At 35.6% G+C, this 13,456-nt stretch overlaps 1 protein-coding gene across 2 annotated transcripts in view; it reads left to right on the top strand.

Moving 5' to 3' along the window:
* The window catches only part of pcdh17 (protocadherin 17), a 129,764-nt gene that overhangs the window by 6,022 nt on the left and 110,286 nt on the right, over positions 1-13,456 (top strand). The gene's annotated exons all lie outside the window — the stretch shown is intronic.

Below are 13,456 nucleotides of genomic sequence, written 5' to 3'. Positions count from 1 at the left end.
ATCTTGCTGCTTAAGAGAAAAAACGTCCTGTTTTCTCCTTCAAAATTATAGCTGGTGCATTAATTTGAAATGATGAAATCAAAAGAAATATATATTTTTTACACTGCTTGTAACACAAGTGCCTTGCACAAAAAGACATTCAGCAAACAGAACACTTACAGCAACAAATTGGCTTAGATGAAGCCTTTCAACTCTTGAGGAAAAAAAATGGGTGTGATTGAATTAATGCCGGCTTGATAAAAGATATTCATGTCACGTGTCTGTCTGGCACTCCTGACTGGGGAAGTTTTTGTTTGTGCGGCAAATAAAATGACCGACCTATGACACTCTTTCAGATTCTATCTGCACATAATGAACATGTGTATTCAGTTATTTACAAGCATCAACACGGGCAGATATCCAGGATCACATTTCTAATGACGAATTGAGAGTATGGAAGTGGGTAACTTAAATCTGACAGAGTAGCTGTTGGAAAATAGCAGGAAACACACTCAGAATTCCCTTTTATTGATCTATAGTTGCATTATCTTTCATTACTGAGGGGGTGTGAGGGGGCATGAAAAGGGAATCTACAAGGTCACCTTAAATCTTTTCTTGATACTAACAGGGAATAATCAGTGTTTTTATTTCAGTAGAAATCACTTACCCGTACTTCCATATGAGAAGGCTTTGCATTTAGAATGAAGAACTAAAAAAAAAAGTGTGAAACGTGGCTTCTTATCTGGCATAGCAAAACAAAAGCCGTAATTTGATTTGTATAGAATTATTGAATAAGAAGATGGATGGCTTGTAATGATGCTTAATTCAAGTTAAAGCGTTAAAGCTTATTACTTAGATTTCAAGAGTGGTTAAAATGAAACCAGCATGGCATTTCTCAAGCTACTGAGCATTATATATATAATCTCCGCAAGCATGTCATCCTTTATAAAGTAATTGAATGTTTACTTGTGTATTCCTGGAGCGTAAAGGGGAGGGCAATGGCAATCCACAGCACTTTTCGGTGTTGCGTGCTTCAACTTTATAATGAGCATGCTACCTAGTGTTTTGAACTAAAGCTAAAGCAGAGACACATTGCTTGCTTCAGATCAGAAGTCTGACTAGAATCATTTCAGATTTTTTACCAACCTCCCAGAGCAGTGCCAAAGATGTAAACATTGCAACTTCATCACTCAACACTATCCATCCATTTTTTTTTTGAGCCTTCTAATCGAGTACACTGTGACGGAAAGCTGAAGCATTTCTCAAAAGTCCAGGACAGGACACCAGTCCATCGCAGGGTACAGTTAACTAACAGAATTTTAATGATTATTGTACCTGATGAAAGGCAAAAAAACATAAGAATCAAGTTTTAAAATAAGGAAGCCTATGTCTGTCTTATAAATAGAAAGATGTTTGGTAAAAGAGGCAACAGATTTAGGACATTTTGTTATATCAGTTCCTTTGACCTTCCTTTTTTTTTAATTTCACTCATTTATTTCTATTCTGCAGCCCGCTGAGAATGTTTACGCTTAAAAGCCTCTCGAATGAAAGAGCCTAACTGATCTTTTTCTCATCAGCATTCCTTACAAACAGCAAGACAGTATCCAATAAATTCTCCTCTAGGTGGAGTCTAGTCTACCTTATGGCAAAATCTGCAACAGCCTGAGTCTGCACTCTGTAGAGTGAACGACTGCAGTAATTTATGTGTTCAGTGTAGTATCCAAAAAAAAAGTTTATCTCTTTTGTTAAAAAAAGAAAATGTTTCAGTATCTCTAAAGGTGTACTGTTTCAGGGTAGCTAAATGTGCTGCCTTTTTGTTTTAGCCTAAAATGCTGCTTTCTGTCTACAAACATTCCTACAGGTTTGACCCGTTCTATGGCATTTTTTCGGGTTTCTGCCAAGATCCGCATTTTTTTTAATTATACCTGAAGCTGTCAGATGAAATGATTGGAAGCAGGGAGGCTTAACTGCTGTGGGACCTCTTGTGTTTAAAGGGACCCTGCTGCTGTACAATTTATCAGCGGGGCTGGGCTATAGTACACAGAGGTCAATTGACTCACCCAAGGTCAGGCAGTCAGACGGGGCCGTAATTCACTCAAGGGGCTTCAGCTCACGTCATCTCTAAAGGTCATTAACACCCAGGGAGTGAATTACTACTTTCTCTAGACTTAATGGTTTCTCACACTGGTATTATCCTCTTATGATTCATTTCAGGTTTACTGAGACAAAGGGGACCACACACATATTTTAAGGTGGTTTACTAAACAAAAATGCAATAAGAAGGCAAATTATTAAGAGGTATTGTTGTTATTGTTATAATGGAATTTGCTGCATGGTTTTGTAAGGGAAATGTTAAGTACCTGTGATCTGTTCCACTAAAAATTCATTGAAATCACACAAAAGGAAACAAATGCACTGATTTCATCTGTAAATAGTAAAGCCAGATGTTGTTCTATGAAAGACGGGTTAAATAATTAATATGAAGAGTCATGCTTTCCAGATGGCCCAGTAAACAAACAGGGTTTATTTTTTTTTTCTTTTAATCTGTTATTATTCTACTGTACAGTCTAAGCTGGTTGTCACTGAGTTAAATAAACCAGGACTGTTAAGCAATGTGACGTTTGGATTTGGAAATCTTAAAACAAAAAACAAAAAAAAGAAGGTGGCAGTCTTGACTGGGCACTAACAAGAACTGCTGCATTGGACCTCAGACTCTTGTGGGTTTGAGGGAAAACTCAGCAGGAACTGAGCTGTGTCTTCCACACTTTAATAGCCTGGCCATATTTCCTGCTAGTGCTGGCTGGAAGTAAAAAGCAGTTGAAAAAAAAAATAAGCTGGCGGCTGTTTAGTAGTTAGGAGGATGTGTGCAAATCCTTTTCCCTTTGGACACTCGGTGTTGGGCAGGCAAAGGTATTGGAGCATTTAAACAAGGAGAACGACTGATCAGTATTAATGAAAGAAAGTGGGAGTGTGAGGAAAATGAGCTTAATTGGTGTAATTTTACTTGCTGATTCTGTGTGTTGTGCTGTGTTTTACTGCTCTGTCTGTTCTTCGCTGTATTTACAGCACCATTAGAGTGATCTCAAACACTTTGATATGTTTACGTGATATTGCTGTCTGGTTGTTTGAGTCAAGTTTGCATACTTCTAGTTAAAGTATACAAAAAAGTCAGAATTTGAATTGTTGCTTGCAAAGTAATGGGAATAAAACCATTTATGATGTATAAAATTGAAAATTCATCCCACTGTGAAAGTGCTTCTTATCTTTCAAAATCAAAGGTGTGTTATTGTTTTCCGTATTTATTTATTTGTCTTCACGATATGTTGATAAAATAAAAATACTAATTTGGTAGGCTTTTGAAAATTAAAGACGTACTACCAAACACTTGGGGCAATGAACCTTATGTGGCATAGTGGCTAGTGGGAGAAAATATAATTATTGCTTATATTGATTGACCATGCTGAGGTAGGATTCATCATTCGTTTGGACCTACGGTTTTTAGTCACATTCTGATGCTAATTACACCATTCAGATTTGTCTGTCAAATGGCAAAGCTGAGTTGAAGACCCTGGAGTTTATGAGCTATAAGGAGGGAGGTTTGCACTTGTTGCTATCAGAGAGTAAGTTAGTATTAAGTCAATATTTTGTCAAGAGCCTAGACTATTGGAAATAAAGGTGACAACAGGTTGCTAGAAAGAAGAGTTTACTCAGATCATCTGCATGTGTTTAACGCTTCTACATTGAATGATTTTATTAGCGTTGTTGCAGCTTACTTTGACTTGATGGAATTGGGCGTTTAAGGAAATGGCAGTTGGTTACAGCGTACATCAGTTCAGTCAACGTTAAATTTAAAAGTGTGACATTGTCAAAAACACACTGAAATTTCTCAGATAGTTTAATATCTACTATTTCAGTAGAGATGTGATTTAAGAGGTGTTCTTTTCATGCTTGCCCCAAATATAACAGACTTCTGCTCTCATTTTAAAAGAAAATGGGTTTTACCTAAATATCACCTAATGTAGTGTCTGCACATATTAGGCTAAAACATTGCCTTTCAATTAATTAATTTGAATATAAGATATTGTCAAAATGACATACTGTATATGGAACAATGTATGTGAATGACACATGCTTTAAAATTCACAGAATGGCTAAATAAATTGCTGTTATAGAGTATAAGATAAATGTGCAGACAGAGGGGATAGAGGGGAACTTCAAGGGCAAAGGCATAGTTCAAATCAGTTATCAAGGATTGATAATAGAGCATTACAAATCAAGTGGTGGATGTGTTTCCCTTCTAATTTCATTTTTATGGTATATTTCCTTTCTGCTATATAGAATATGTTCCTGGTGTGGAAGGAATGAACACTGCAGGGAATATGTTAAGATCACTTTCTTTCTTTCTTTCTTTCTTTCTTTCTTTCTTTCTTTCTTTCTTTCTTTCTTTCTTTCTTTCTATTCTAAAGCTTTTCAGAGAGATGATTAAGATAGGAATGGAGGTTACCTTGGACACCTCCCTATTTTCTAAACATTGTCTTCATCAACATTTTTCTTTTGCACCTCTGTTTAGGACTTGATTGCATTTTGCACACCTACTTGCTGATGTGCCTGATGCATGTTCCACAGTTTTTCTTTTTCTTACATTTCCCATTTGGCACCTATTTGCTAAAAAAAAAAAATATGTTTTTTTGCAAGTGTGTTTCCTTCAGTGAATAAAAAAAAAACAGTTTATCCAGGAATACATCAAATTTGTTTTACAAAAATGTGTTGTGCATGTCATTAGAGAAAGCATATTTTCATATTTAGCCCTTTTAAAGTCTGGCTGTTACAATCCAAAGAAAAACTACATCAATTAAATTTTCTAAGAGCTGCCTAATGATAATCCTATTTCAGGCATATTGTTTTTCATTATCTTGTATACTAATGTCTCCCATGGTAAAAGGTGGCAGCATCTTTTTTTATTGTAATAAATAGCAAAACTATATTTGTTCTCATTTAGTTAAATTGCTATAATATAAATGCTGGGGCATTTTTATTGTTATTATTTCCATATAACTATAAAATGAGGTGAATCTGTACCGAATGCTACTCTCTGTGCATAACATTTGTTTTAATGAATGCACCTCCATTATGGCTGGAAATAATTTGTTTTTCTTTGGTTGTACATTTTCAGTCTTTCGTATTGATTACTGCCATAGAACAATGATTTGATGTCCAGTTGTGCCCATCTCAGTGTCTTGTATCCGGTGAACTGACAGATATTTAACACCAAAGGTTCAAGGCGGTTAAACAGGATTCATTGTATAGGCTATGCATAATTGATGGTACATTATCTCAATCAGAAGAACCAATTTGTGCACATGAGGTGCAGTTATGAATGTACTCTGGTGATCGCTATGAGAATTCTTTGTATCTTAATGGAGAATGCAATCCTTGTCTTTTACGCACCTCTTAAATATTGTGGGAATATTTTACTGATGCAGCTGGTTGTTTTAGTGTATATTTTGACATATTGTATAAAATTAGATTCAAAATGATGCCATTATCTCTTTTGGTGCATGCATTCTGTGCTTTTCTGTGATGTGAGTTGCTATTCAACATTTTTTTTTGTCAGATCATTTTTGAAAAGAAAGAAAAGAAAAAAAAAGAGCATTCACTTTAGTCAAAAACAAACTCTTTGACTCGACGGCGCAGTGTGCCCGAGTTAATTAATGCTCAACCAGTGAGCTCTGCAGGGGAAACTCATAAAGAAAGCTGTCTTTTTTTTCTTCATGTATGGCTTGGCAACTCTGGGGCTTATGAGCATTGCATGCTGAATCGGCGGGGATAGAGCGCTGGTGGCACCTGCCTCCTCTCTTGTATAAGATTTCAGATAGCATACCCATGTCTGATTTGCAATAGCAATTTGCTTCCTGCTAGGATTTACTTGCCTCCAAAGACTTGCAGTCAGCCTCCCCCTGTGGTTTTCTATAAAGACACACCGCATGGCTGAGCCTGTGCTTACCTGTGGATTAGACAAGCAGCGCTTCCCCATCCGTATGTCAAGATACCTAAGAGTTAACTGCATAATTCACATGGGTGCTGTAATTTCTCTTTTCGGAGTCACGTCATTTAGTTTGGTCCTTAAGACCTGAAGAAGCCCTCTGTGATAGCTGCCAGGATAAATATCCTACTTTTATTGCTTTAAGTGAATTGATTTTGAAACAAAAGATATTATAATACAAGAGGTGCTCAGATCAGCAGCAAGCTTTTCTTTAAGAGTTTCCATTTAGTGTATTTGTAAATCCTTAGGACCTGGGAAGCAGCTATGTGGAAACCCTGCGGCTGTAATGCATTTTTTGAGAGCTTGCCATAGATTTTTATTAGCACTTTACAGACATGCTAAGACTTCCCCTAGTGGCATTTCCACTTTGCGTGTCTTTATTCAAGACCTGTGTTATACCCTACAATATCCAAATTGTTGTGTGAGATACAATTTTTGCCTTGAAATCACATTTTAAAAATGAAATGTTGTTCAGAGTGTGTGAACTTTGTCCTTTCTGCACTTAGGGATGTGAGACTTTCTTTCAGAATCTTTATGTCAATTTCCGTACTGTTAATGTAGCTCCTTTCCTGAGGTGCATTATAGCTGAGGAGAATGGAATATGCTGTAGCTTATGAAAAGCAAAATAACCTGATATGAGCATGTTTTGGTGTGATAATAGGCTTGGCACAGCTCAGGTCCTCAAAAGCAGCCTGTAATAATTTCATGCAAATGTTATGTAAAGAAATAAGAGAAAGAAAACAATGACACATTTAACTGCATCACTGGAAGGTAAACATATCCCTTTCTTCTAAGTTTATATATACTGTATATTGACACATGAAAATTATTTTAAAACTCCACCAGTTTTGGGTAATTTTGTTCTCGTGTTTTTGACTGTATACTGTCATCAATATGCTCATAACCTGGGGTCACCTTTGTTTCTTACCACATTCTCAGCTTCTCATTTCTCTCATTTGCTAGGGAAATATATAGTTTGCATAATTGTTCATTGGAACATTTTGCATTTTTGTGCTTTAGCAGCGTGATAATGGAGCGTTAGTCAAGCAAGTGACAAACAATGTGATTGTTTTGATTCAAAAAGAAATGTGGGTGGGTGGAATTTGCTATGCTAAATAAATCCAGAAATGTGTTTCTGCTCGTCAGATGTAAGAGCATTGGTTGTTTAGGTGAAGTTTAGTGGACTGGGCCATTTTGGTTAATGTAGGATTTCCAATGTAATGCTCTGGACTGCTAGTCATCAAAACCAGGAGTGCTTTTATACTCTACTTCTGCTTAAAGTGGACACTTACGCCTTTCAATGGGGAGACTATTTTGGAAGTATTTCAGTGTTGCCTGTGTTGTGTATGTGTGGTTTGTGATTCTATCTTTAGGGTTTTGCTCAGCCCTTCTTAGAAATAGTATTGTTGACTCTTGTGAACTCCTAAGGGTCACTGGTCAGTCATCCCTCAAGTCACATAAATGCAAAAGTGGAAGTGAAACAAGAGGTGCTTCATTACAAAAGTAAGAACAGGGAACAAAGTAAAAAAACACTTGATATAAAAATTACATCCAGTAGCCTCTCTGAACTTATTTGTGCAGGTCAATCCCTTCATTATCCATGGAGTGACTGGTCCACTTACCCATTCTTTTATACTGTATTTAAAGCCTCCTTTCTTGTACCACTCAAAGCTCTCTCTGAGCTGACATCCCTCTCTTCCTTTCATCAGTTTAGCCCTTGCTATTGACTCACTACTTGGTCATCTGGTCACTAAGAAAGAGGAGGCTCTATATTCTAAATTGGGATGACTGTAGGAAACCCCCTGTGTTGCCACTGCTGTTCTTGGACTCCTAGAGTCTGTTATCCCCGTATGACATTCTGTGGTGGCCCCTGTTTGTTGCAATGTGACTACCTATGCTACCATTACCGTTCATGAAGTTACTTACATGTATGCATCTGACTTACAGAATAGTTTGCACCTCTTTTGTAAAGATGTTAACAAAGAACCACAAGAATGGGTTATGTAGAAAGAACTTGGTAAGAGTGTCAGAACAAGAATATAATATCTTTCAATTGGACTGTCTCTCTGTCACTGTCTTTTAGGTGAAGCACTTAAGGCCGCACATTATAAAGGAAATGATTTGATGTTACTTAGCACACCGATAAGTAAACAGTTATTTTATCCTGGTTGTTCACCTGGACAGTTCAACCACTAGCTGTACCACAGTTTGTACCTCTTTTTATAACAGATTTTGGAGAAACATAGTTTATACTCCCGTGACCCTGTAGTTAGGACATAGCGGGTTGGATAATGGATGGATGGATAGTTTATACTTTAATCAATAGAACTGAAGATTAGTTCCACTGTGATACATTTTATAATAATCAATACTTTAACATCATATGTAATTTTAATGTTGCTATGGGTAGGTGGAGTATAAGGAAGGGTCCCTTGTATAGGTGCTACCCCACCAAATCCAATAACAACATAGGTTCAACAAGCTGAATTTAAGACATTTCCATTAGAGCTGATTTCAGATATAAGGACTAAGAATTAAGAGTGCTGTCAACAGTGAATTCTTTAACTCCAGGGAACAAAGATCAAGAAAAAAGAAAACACTTGCTCTGATTTTTGAGAATCTGTAGTCAGTTCTGTATTTATAATCATTGTTCCTCAGTTGCTCTGACTTTATAACCAGTTCATCATTGTCTTACTGTGATTTTTGCAGGGAAAGACCTTTATTAGCAATAACATTTTACAGACAATGGAGTAAAATATAGCAGATAATATTCTGTTCTATACTGTACCACAGTGTGCTTTTATTTAGGCTTACCAATGTTTTGTGGTAATGGATCCCCTTTATTTTAGAAATAAAGTGACTGTATTCTTAAACAATTATTTAACACTTTTGCAAATCATAAAGTCTGTGTGCACCTACAGTCCCAGTATTATGCTTCATACACATACACATTTGCCATACAGATTGGTTGCTTTAGGTCTCTCTTGATGTCACTCCACTCTAATTATGAAATGAGGTTTCCTTTGAAGAAAGAAAACAATACTCAGTTGTGCTGTTCTGTTATCAAAGAAAGAAATCTGCTGCCTATTGTCTGGCGGATAGTTTTCATTTGTAGACTCCTTTGAATAGCTAAAAAGCCTTTGTATAAACAGGTTAAAAAGATATCTGAATGATTTTCTCTATATTTAGCTGACTTTTTTTAGAGAGTCTGTGATATATTATTTTGGCAGAGCTGTATTTTTGACTATTAACACATTAGCCTGACAATTAGTTCAGCCTCCTTCAGTCATAGCTGTTTAGGTGTCCTGTTATTTAACAGAAGTAGCTCCTGGAAATGCTGGGCTGTTTTGGATCCCGGATGTCTAGTTATGGTGATCTTTCAGCTTCAGATTAAATGGATTTTGATCAGTAGCATTGTATTTTCTTCACTGAAACTGAACAAGTGGAGAACAATGCTTATGATGCACACATGTTAGTATCCGGTGTGCCAATCATATTTTTTTTTTGACTGAACACCATTTGTATTGCTTATTAGAATAAATTAATTAGTGATGGATTTATCAGTTCTTAAATTCTAAGTAACCAGTGTCCACAATGGGTATAACTTTGGCCCTTTCTGATACAAACACCATCTACAAAGAATTGTACTAAACTGAATGAAGCATTTAATTTGTGTTACTTGTTATATTTACTATATGAGTCAGTACATCTATTCATTTTCTGTGAATTTCATGTAATCTGTCAGTGTTTGTGAATACTTACTTAGCTAAAATTTTAATAGTGAATTGTTAACACTAAGGAAACAAGTCAGTTGTGAGAGTTTTGAAATGTTTCATTTGCTGTAAAGTTTAAATATACATAAAGCCTTTGTCTCCAATTCTAAATCCCCCCGTGTCCCACATCAGGTTAATTTATCTGCCAGTGCTTGAAGTGTTACTAAATATTCAAGCAGTTGTACTTTCTTAATTTTATTCTTGGACAGTAAGGTGTTCACTATGGAAAATTTACCTTGGCTGGTTGATATTATAACTTTAGAAAAGTTGTAATGAGAACAGGTCTTTCAGCCCAACGATCTCGTCCATCCAGTTCATCTGGATTGTCCAAAATAACATAAAGTGAAGATCTGAAAGGCCCTGAAGTTCTAATCTCCACCACACTACTTGGTAATGTATTCGTTTTGTCTGTGGTTCATTGTATAGAGAAAAAAAATGCCCTTTAAAAGTTCTCAACTGTTTCAATGTGTTCTTGGTAGCACAGTGGTTACCAGAGATCAATGTTTCATTTCTGGCCAGGTCTCTTCTGTGCAAGTTTGCATGTTCTTCCTGTGTGCACGGGTTTTCTGAGGATACTTCAGTTTCTTTACATACGTGTACCCTAAATTAGGCTGGCATTAGTATGTGCATGAATGTACCCAGTGGTGGACTAATGTTGTATGAGACTATTATTCCATAAGCGAACTCTGATAACAAATAAGTGCTTATTTGATTGATTGAAATGTTCTGGAAACTGTTATTAACCACAATTATTTAAGTAAAGAATGTTAATAAAGCCAGAAAAATAAAATATATATTGAGTGGAGGGATAGATGCACAAGGTTGCCGAAACATGTCTTGTAACAGCATACTACATAAAAACATCTATGGAAAACAGGCACCTAAACATTTTTTTCAGAGATAAACTGCAAAATGCCTATACCTGTTCATCCTTACCAATCCACAATTTGTAAAGACCATTTCAGAGTGGTATTTCCCCACCTCATTGCCTATTTATTATAGACAACAGGGAAGAGTAGTACAGGTGGTTGAAACTGGAATATGCCAGTGTTTGGCTGCAAATGCCAAAGGTGTAAGTTGCTTCCATGCCAAGGAATGAAAAGAAGTTACAACAGACCATCCATCAATCTTAAGATTATTAAGTAAATAGCAAATCTCATCCTGCGCAAGAGCGCGTGAAAAGTTTTAATATGTATTTCTCATAAAATTCAATTCAGCTTATTCTTATTAAGTACATTTTCATTTATAAGCCTAGCATACTGTATATGTATACAAATATAGTATGAACAAAAAAGTAATGCAGCATAAGCCAAAGTAAAATGTTCAAATACAAATATGAAATATCATGCAGTATATACAGAGATAAACTTAAACAGTATGTTTAAGTGTTTATTCATCTGTACAGTGTGACACACTAACAAACTTCACTTTGAAGTGGAATGAGGTGGCTTAACTGAGACACATTTCTTTTGATATCACATATTTAGTACAAGCTTTCCCCCATGGCTTCGCCCGTGTAGAAGTGAAACAGGACAGTGAAGAGGGCCCTGCCTGGCTCCCTACTCCTGATGTCAGGCTTCCCCCTCCCCTTGGCCCGCACCCTCTGTCTCAGATTACCGAGAATATATTGCTCCTGCAAGCAAACTATGATTCTTAGTGTGATGAGTGAAGTTGCAAAATCCACCAGAATGTTCAAGCAAATTCTGGAAAAAAGGCCAATCTAAATCCCTTAAGTAGTTCTCTCATTTGCTAGCTAAGCAGAGGTAAGATACACCCCGAGTCTGGCGTCTGAGTGAGGAGGGTCCTGCCCGTTCCCTCAGCCCACTGCGTCTCTCTCGGATTGACGCGAATAAATCAGTACTGCAAGCAAACTATGATACTTAGCATGATGACAGAGGTCACAAAATCAACCGGAAAGTTCAAGCAAATTATAGAAAAAAACATAATCTAAATCCATTAAGTAGTTCTCTTGTGAAAATTGGACAGACAGACAGACAGACAGACAGACGTTGGATTTTATATATGTATATAAAGACAAAACCAATGAAGCCTTCATATTATCAAGTCATATTACCATCATGTCAATAAGCCACACTGAGATGAATAACCGATCTACTAATGTTTTATAAGTGTTATGAATACCAAAAGAAGCCTTTGTTAAGGTCACATGAGAGCAGATAAGTAATATCTGCATTTTTGCAGTACGTAAACTAAAGTGTTACCAATTATTTTAATTATTAAAGGGAATAGTAATTATGCTAATTATTAATTAAATAACTATGCTTTACATCAATAAAGCATTAATTAATAATTTAATTGATAAAATAGTATTTTCTTAAATAAAAGAAGGTTGATAGTGTGAGTTACATTTTCTTCTGAAAACATATACAGAGAAAAGAGAATTGGTCCCAGCACCAAATATTACAGCAAAATGTATGTACAATAGAAAATGGTGATTTAAAAAAAAATCATACTTTCTGTAATATCTACTCTACATAAACTATATAGTGACATACAGTGCAGCTGTAGTTATCAATAAAATAATTAAGAAATGATTCCGTATTATATTATTTCAGTGTTGGAGATGCTGAAATACAATTACCTAAAAGGTACAAGTGCACAGTAACATCTGTCATATGACTGACTTACTATTTTAATTTTATCTATCTATCTATCTATCTATCTATCTATCTATCTATCTATCTATCTATCTATCTATCTATCTATCTATCTATCTATCTATCTATCTATCTATCTATCTATCTATCTAAATTATTATGCAGTGTAGCATTCACAGCTCCACTCCACCTCTAAAGTGCAGTGTAGTTTTACTACTGATCCATTAACAGAGTCCATAGAGTACTCTGTATTAATTTACTCTGTTAAATGTGATAGATATATGACTATACTGTAACTTTAAATGTAATGTTTCAACAATTCGAACCTAATTTCTTGATTTAAATGTTTTTATTTAAACTGTGAAGTGATATTTAAGCAGAGAATTTATCTTTACTGAGTAAGTACATGTTTCTTTTACTTGTATGTGTTTTCTTAGAAAAGGATTTATCAACGTTGAGAACAGAACCTATTCAACAGAATCATAAAAATGAATGGTTATATTGTGGACTAGCAGATTAGGTAACCTTAACCCCAATGAGAATGTGTTGTAAGAACATTAACAAGTTTTTTTTCATTTTATGTGGACTCCTTTCAAAGAAGTTTGCTTTTAATGAATAGGATAGTCTTTTCCATTGTAATAGATGCCTTACAAAGGTCTAAGTTATGTATAAGAACTGTAGGTGTTTCTGCCCTGATTGTTGAAGGAAAAGAATACACTAAGATTGACTTGTGCAAGTCAGGGCTAAAGTTCAATTGCTGTATGCCTGACAACACAGAATGTAGATTAACCTTCACCATTTATACCAGGGGTCCTTTCCTGTGAACCACTGCAATAATACCATACGTCTCTACAAAATATCCTATTATTTTGAGATGTCTAAAGTAATTTATACATTGCCTAAAGCTGACAGCTTTACTCTACAGTTAGTTATTTTTCTTTATTTGTCTTTTGATAGAGCACAAGTAATTTAATTTTTTTCACTTTTATTTGTATTCAGTAAAGTTACATGAAGAGTTACAGGAAGCCTATAAGCATAACAAG

Source organism: Erpetoichthys calabaricus, chromosome 4 (assembly GCF_900747795.2).
Source record: "Erpetoichthys calabaricus chromosome 4, fErpCal1.3, whole genome shotgun sequence".
In the NCBI taxonomy this organism is placed as follows: domain Eukaryota; kingdom Metazoa; phylum Chordata; class Cladistia; order Polypteriformes; family Polypteridae; genus Erpetoichthys; species Erpetoichthys calabaricus.
This window is presented reverse-complemented; position numbering and strand designations above follow the sequence as displayed.